This window comes from Desmodus rotundus, chromosome 3, assembly GCF_022682495.2.
Source record: "Desmodus rotundus isolate HL8 chromosome 3, HLdesRot8A.1, whole genome shotgun sequence".
NCBI lineage: Eukaryota > Metazoa > Chordata > Mammalia > Chiroptera > Phyllostomidae > Desmodus > Desmodus rotundus.
The window spans coordinates 138,502,651-138,510,151 of record NC_071389.1 but is presented as its reverse complement, the minus strand read 5'-3'; the positions used below and the strand labels follow the sequence as shown (position 1 = coordinate 138,510,151).

Below are 7,501 nucleotides of genomic sequence, written 5' to 3'. Positions count from 1 at the left end.
GCAGAGTAAGAAAAGATTTAATTGTTTGAATGTTAATAAAAATAAGCAGGAGGAATCAGAACATAATTTTCCCATTTAGTGTCTCTTACTGTACTGAGACCATATAATTAGATTTCTAGGCATTTATTTCACTTGCTAAGTTTCAGGTAAACACTCTGCCCAATTAGCACAGAAATGCCTCCATAACTTCAGCTTCTGCTCTATCATTATTTCTGGTGTTTACCACTTTATTTCATCTTGAAGGCAGAGTATTACTATTTCAGGCAGTTGAGTATTTCACTATAATTGCTGAAACAGAATTCTCTACCAGTAACAAAGTCATAATATGCTTATATCTGTGAAAGGATTTCAATGGAAAATGGAACTGAAGAATATAAAAATGGAGACTTTCAAGAGAACAGAACTTAAGAATTGAAAGGCTGATATCTCCTAAATGCCCAATTTAAGGAAGACTGAGACTTATCTCCTGACCTATCAACATCTGGCAAGAATCCTTCCCCATCCTCAAGCCAATTAACTTACTGCTTGGACCCTGGTGCAGTAAGTTAATTCATTCCCCTCTCTGCACTCCTTGCCCACAAATACCGCCCACCCCATATCCTCCACCGACTCCCTTGTAGCTTGTAAAGCATGCATTTCCCAAGTGGCAATTCCTCTGCTATTCCCAAAGAAACTCAATTTTTGGTAATTGGAGCTTGCCTCAGTTTACCTCTTTATTTAGGTTGACACATCTTTCCATCATCACAGCTCATATCTTCACAATCCTTAATAGTTAGCACCATTACTGAGCACTCCCTTATAGGTTATATCCCTGGAGTCTAACCGCCACCCCGGATGGGAAAAGAATGTTTGTTATTACTGCCTTTTTAAATTTTTAACACATAAATAAAGCGAGGCCCACAGAGATTGAGTGATTCGCTCAAGCTAGTAAGTGACCAAGTTTGAACCAGAACTAACATCGTCGACTCTACCTTCTGTGCTGCTGCACAAAACAACCAGGGGACAGGTTTTGTGCCATGGTTGATTTTTAAAGTCTTCAATGTTTGTGTTTTCATGGAAGACACAAAGAAGAAAATAATTCTTGAGGTTAGTAAATATAGTCATTCCTTAAGCATGGAATTTATTTTTAAAAGAATCTCATATTCATTCTCATGCTACATTCTGGGCCCCACCGTATGAGTGTTTCAAAGTGAATAATGTGTTCTAATGCCGTGAGCACAAACTGGAACTGAATCTTGAAACTTTCCCTCGGTAGATGTTCAGTGGATGCTGTCCTGGGCTCTACAGGAGACACAGTCCGGAATTCCGACTCTCCACTCTGCACCATTAGCCTCTCTGCTAGGGCAGCTCTCCAGGAATTCTTGGGAGGCAAGTCCTAAACAGTGATTTTTTGTTGTTGCTGTTTTTTCCTGACAGTTTTTCCATCTTGAAAATAGTTTTAAGGAACAGTCTTCAATGACCATGCATAATATTCATTCTGTCATTTAGTTCATAAGTCTTTGCCAAGCACCTACTCATGCCAAGGAGCTGGGGCCCAGTAGAAAGTAAGACAGAGAGGATGCCTCAAGGACATTGTACAGAAAACCAATAAATAAGATAATTTCAGATAGTACATTCTGAGAAAAAAAATGGAACAGGGCAATATGACGAGAGGGAGTGACAGGAAGGAGCGTGTGAATGAAGACCGGTAGGCCACGTTAGACTGGGAGAAAGTCAGAGAAAGTGCTCCAAGGACCTGGCATTGGAGCTGAAGATCTCAAACTTCCACAGAGTTCATGGAAGCCCCGGTTTGTTTCCAATTAACACTCAATCCAAATGTTTCTACTTCGTGCAGTTTCATCACTTTGGTTTACTATTTCCAAATACTTGAAGTTTTTTCCTTTTGGCGAAGTTTCTTTGTGAACAATTCTATATTAATTTGAAAGGCTATATTGCTTGAAAGGCTGGTTGGTAAGATTTATTTTTACACGAAATAGTTCTCTACTCCCCTTTTTCTTCTCAGTATATCTATCTCAGCTGCATCAACAAACTGGCCTTGAAAACGTGCTCACTCCCAGTGCATGAGACTTCAGTTTGGGTGGGTGTGGTCTCCTAGCATGGAGAGGAGAGCAGGCACTCAGAGAAGGGGGTATTGTTTTTCCTCTCTCTGTCCCCATGCAGGCTGGCACAGTGGGAAAGCCTCTGTCTCCTTCTATCCCAAATCATGTTCCCATACATCTGTTCAGTGTTTCGAGCAACCTAGGAACTACAGATACAGAGCCCAGAACCCACAGAGGAATGTCCAGGAAATGTATGACTTTCGAGTGTGTTTCTTTTTCCTTCCTGAAGATGAAAAATATATATAATATAATCATCTGTGGGGTCTTTTTGAAATACACCCCTTCCATTACCACTAAGTGTGTGAATAGGAGGGCAGAGGAGCCAGAGAAGGCTTTCAGGTGAGCCTCATGAGACCCACACTACTGTGCCCTTCTTAACACAATGCGTGGAGAGACTGAGCGAAGTCTAAGTTGTGACATGAATTAACAGTGGTGAGTTCATTATCTTTTATTCAAAAGATAACTATTGAGTCCTTAACCAGGTGGCTCAGTTGGTTAAAGTCTCATCCCACACACTGAGAGGTTGCAGGTTTGATCCCCGATCAGAACGCATATGGGAGGAAATTGATGAATGTTTCTCCTTCACATTGATGCCTCTCTCTCTCTCTCTCTCTCAAAGATTTTATTTATTTTTAGAGAGGGGAAAGGAGGGAGAAAGACAAGGAAACATCAATGTGTGGTTGCCTCTTGTGTGCTCCCTACTGGGGACCTGGCCAGCAACCCAGGCATGTGCCCTGTTTGGGAATAGAACCTCCAACCCTTTGGTTCAGAGGCCAACTATCAACCCACTGAGCCACACCAGCCAGGGCTCTTTCTCTTTTTGGCTCTCCCTCTCTCTCTCCCTCTCTCTCTCCCTCTCTTTCTCTCTCTCTTCCTCTCTCTCTCTAAAATCAATAAACATATCCTCAGGTGAAGATTTAAAAAAATGATAACTATACAGTGAGTCAGAATACTATACTCAGCAGGAGGGACTAGAAAAAAATAATACATGAGTTCTACCTTCAAGGGCTCACAAATTAGTTGGCAAAGCAGATTTGAAAACAGGTAAGTTATAATGAAGTGAGACAATGATTTTATAAAGGGGTTTCATTCATTATCATACGCAGTAAGATCTTAAAATGAAGTAAGATCCCAATGATTATCCAATACTATGAGACTATTTAATGGATGTTGCATTTAAAAAGAGTAAAGTTATTATGAATGAACAACCCCAGGAATTTTCCACAAATATTTGTTTTAAGGAGATAGGAGTATATCTGTCAGGGCTCAGCTTACAGAATAAAGTAACATCTTCTTGCTCAGCAATGCACAGTAAGTGTAGCCAATCTTGCAGACAGAACCCATCTACTGCAGACCCATGTTCTCTCCCACACCGAACTACCAGCCTTTACCAAGTTTCATTCGTGACCATTGAAATACAACATGTGAACCGGCACAGAGATCTCCAGTGGATTTCATGGGAAAGCTGGCCCTGAAAACTTAGCATTGACAAGGACATTTCTTGATAACATATCTGGGGCCCAGGGAGTTCAAGTGACTTGCTCAAGGCCACACAGCTAGTTAGTGGCAGAGGCAGAAAGCCTGTGGTCTCTTGATTTTTCTAGAGCTATATAGTAATGGCATCTCTGAGTTAGCTGGAGATGTTTTTGTAGAAGGAAATAGATATAAAAAACCTCTCAGTCCACAAATAGAGTAAGATGTCATCAAGAACAACAGGCTGTTTAAAAAGAGAAAATTGACAGGCTAAGAGAGATGTACTAGGAGGTACTTGGCACCATGCCCCGTCCTCTCCCATCTTTCTCTCTCACACACACACACCCCTGTCCATATGAGCAAGGCCGGTCTCTCACTAATCCCCCTTCCCAACTGCTATTGGCTTACTTGCCCACTGGGCCAGATCTTGCTCACCAATGCCAAAAAATCCCCAATTCATCCTATATTTCAACTAAGCATGAAGTGTCTTTTTTACTTCTCCTTCTACTCGAGGTGACATAATCATAAATAATTCTCTATAAAATATTTCACAGGCTGACATCTGCTTTTCCTTCCCCGTCTCCCAAAAGGAGGTGATCATAAACAGAGCTACAAGAATTGCTCCTACAGCTGTTTCCATTACACCACTACTTCTCCAGTTGCAGTCCTGAGGGTGTTTTCTACTTGTGTTACCTAAGAAATAAATCCTCTTACTTTAAAAACAAATAAACAATGTATGGTGGCAAAGTTCTAGGCACAACATACATCTCGCCAGATGAGTGGTGTTCACTAAGATCTTCCAAAAATGGCTTCAACGTTGCCCATCCTGCTTACGTTATGGAGCCATCTGGTAACAGCCACTAACGTGAAAGGACTTGTGTTCCTTTTTTTCAAGGGCCCATGTTGAACACAGAAAGAATTCTCTGCATTTGCCCAACAAAGGGGGTCTTTCTAAGGAAAGTCTCTTGAGAAAATTCAGACAAAGGAAATACCTTTACTTAAAAAAGGGATCTGTGATTCTGGAGATGTGCCTAGTTCCATAAACCATAGCTCTGTTACTGAAAACAAAAAGTCAACCTGTCACATGTAACTCTGAGGAAATGCTGACCAGAGGGAGGTGACAATGCCAGCCATTCAGAGAGCAATGCGTCTCTGCCACACGCCGTGACAGCAGTGCTGTCTCTGGGCCGACACTGGCTCTCTAACCACACGGTCCAGATCCCACTCCAGTTCCACCAGTTACAGTCTCTGTGGGCACATTACATCTTCCCCAACGATAAAACGGGATTTAAAATTATATTACACTCTTTGTAGGGTCACAGTTAGGATTAACTGAGGTAATCCAGACAAACTGCCTAGTCCTCGCCCTGGCAAATAGCAAGTGTGCAATAAATGTTAGCTAGTAAGTAAATGAGTTGACCGGGGCACAGAAGTAGGGATGCAGGCCGGGGAGCTACCCTTCGAGATGAGCATAAGTAACCCCGGTGCTCCGGGGAACGAAGCCAGGACTCATGCCCCAGATATGTAAAATGGCAGGGCCTGCCCCTCTCACCCAGTACGGCCAAACAGGTTCCCGCCTAATTGTAAGAGTTGCCCAATCAATTACAGACTTGCAAGATAACTGAGCACTCTTTGTTTCTCTTGGCAAAATCATAATTTGCAAAATCCTACTTGGCAAAAGAAACATTCCCAAATTACATTTTTAGAAAACATTATTTTAATACCAAAAGGTGGATTATGTGAACAACCTCTATGTTTCTTTTCAAGTCAAAGCATTCCATGTATGTGGTAGAAGGAATGTCCTTGGGCTTTGGTGCCAGGCAGACCTGAGGGTGGGTGAGCCCCGGCTCCACTTCTCACTGCCTGTAACCTGGTTGGGGTCCATCATCTCTCTGAGGCTCCATGGTCTCATCTGCATATGTGGGGATAGTAATGCCTACCTTACCATGTGGTTGTGAGGACTAAGTGAGAGTTTTACATGTGAAAGTGCCCAGCACGGCTCTACCACATGGTAGATAACAAGTAATGGGAGTACCTCTGTCTGCCCTTCCTCTCCAAAGTCACTCGGGAGAGAAACCCGAGTCTCTATGAACCTCCCAGGAGAGCCCTTCCTTAGGGAATAGTTGCTGTGGATAAGGCTCTGTCATTTGAGCATGTTCTCTGTGTGACCTATTACTTAAACAGCCCCTTGAGAATGTTTTAGGAGGAAGGGGGTGAGAGAAGAAGTCAGTGGCAGAAACCTATGTGCTGGAACTTGGGCACCGCTCAGCCGACTGCTCTGAGGACATTACCCTACCCTATAGCCATCCAGCCAGCTACCTATTCAACAAATCTTTCCTGAGCACCAATTCTGTGTCAGCATTGCACTTGGGGCTACGGAGACCACAGTGAAGAATCAGTGACCTCCCCCATAAGGGTTCACAGTCCGCTGGCAGAGACAGAAAAAGAGATACGTGCGCAGGCATTTAAAATACAGTCCAGTGTCATCAGTGCCGAGAGAAGGGAGGTACAGGAGCCGTGGGCGTGGCGAGAATGAGACATGTGCTTCCCGGAGGGATGATTAACTCGGCAGGTTTCAATGTATGCGGTAAGGGATGTGAGAAAATGGGCTTTTAAACTATTTTTAAAAGAATAAGATATGTGCACCTATTACACCACTTAAGAAATAAAACACTACAGTGGATGGGGGTGATGTGTCAAGGTGCCCGAAAGGTACAAACTTCCAGGAATAAGAGAAATAAGTCCCGGGACGTCATGGCAGCGTGGAGACTATAGTTAAGAGTACTGTGTTGTGTATTTAAAAACTGCTAAGAGAGGAGATCTTAAAAGTTTTCACCACAACTTGTCTCATATCAGCCAGGGACAAAGTAACTCCTTGTTTACCCCAGGTTGGCTTTTGGTCTGTGCCCATGCCTGGTTCATGCCTTGGACACATGGGAAAAAAAAGTTTTGATCACAAGAAAAAAAAATTTAACTATGTGTGGGAATAGATGTTTACTAGACTCAAAATCATCACATTGTATACCTGAAACGAATACAAATACAATAATATATGTCAATTATATCTCAATAAAACTAGAAAAAACAACATACTACAAATGGAGTTGAAAACTTGTTTCTCTCCTCCCCCATTTACATTTTTACAGTTTTATTACACATGTATATACACCCTGTGACATATAGAATTTTTTAGTGAAACAAATACTCCATTAAGAAAAACCATATTTAGAGCCATTTACTTCCACTAGCTAAAATTCAAATCAAGTTTTGGAAAAAAATTTAAATTTTTTTCACTTTTTTATAACTATTTCCCAAATTTACCTTCGGGTTTCTGAACCCCACACATTCTTGGAAAAAATAATGATCTTTTTTTAGATTCAGAAAATAGAACATATCACTCATTCCCTGTAAATATGACCAGACTGTATAAAAGTCAGTTTCAGAATGCCTGCTCCCCTGACTGCTACTGCAGAAAGCTGAATAGAAACCGGTCTGTGGAAAAGAGGACAGCTACCTGATTTTTCTTTAGAATCCCCACTCAGGAGTGCTGTTTGCTACAGTAGACGTGGAACCAATTTATACAGGGCCCGGCAGAAGTAAGGCCTGCTTGAGTGTGGTTGCTAGGGTAATAATATGGGTGTAATCATTTATAGTTTTAATTGGAACATTTCACCTGAAACGTCATATGGTGTGCTTGAGTGTGATATTGTTATGTTACAGAATTACATGCTTGTGATTTTGCAATAAAAGGTTGTGTAATTAAAAGGGGGGAGGGCGTTATTTGTGCCACACTATGTATGCGCTCAGTTATGTAAGAATTGGGTTCCCAGTGACACTTTGCACACGGTTAGGTGGGCACCCTGGGAAACTCTGGGTATGACAGCACATAAGGAGGTCACCCTACCAGACATGTGGTTTAGGGACATTTC

General features: G+C 42.0%; 1 pseudogene; it reads left to right on the top strand.

Moving 5' to 3' along the window:
• The first annotated feature begins 6,364 nt into the window (after positions 1-6,364).
• LOC112319202 (small nucleolar RNA SNORA48) lies at positions 6,365-6,509 on the top strand (annotated as a pseudogene).
• The last annotated feature ends 992 nt before the right edge of the window (positions 6,510-7,501 follow it).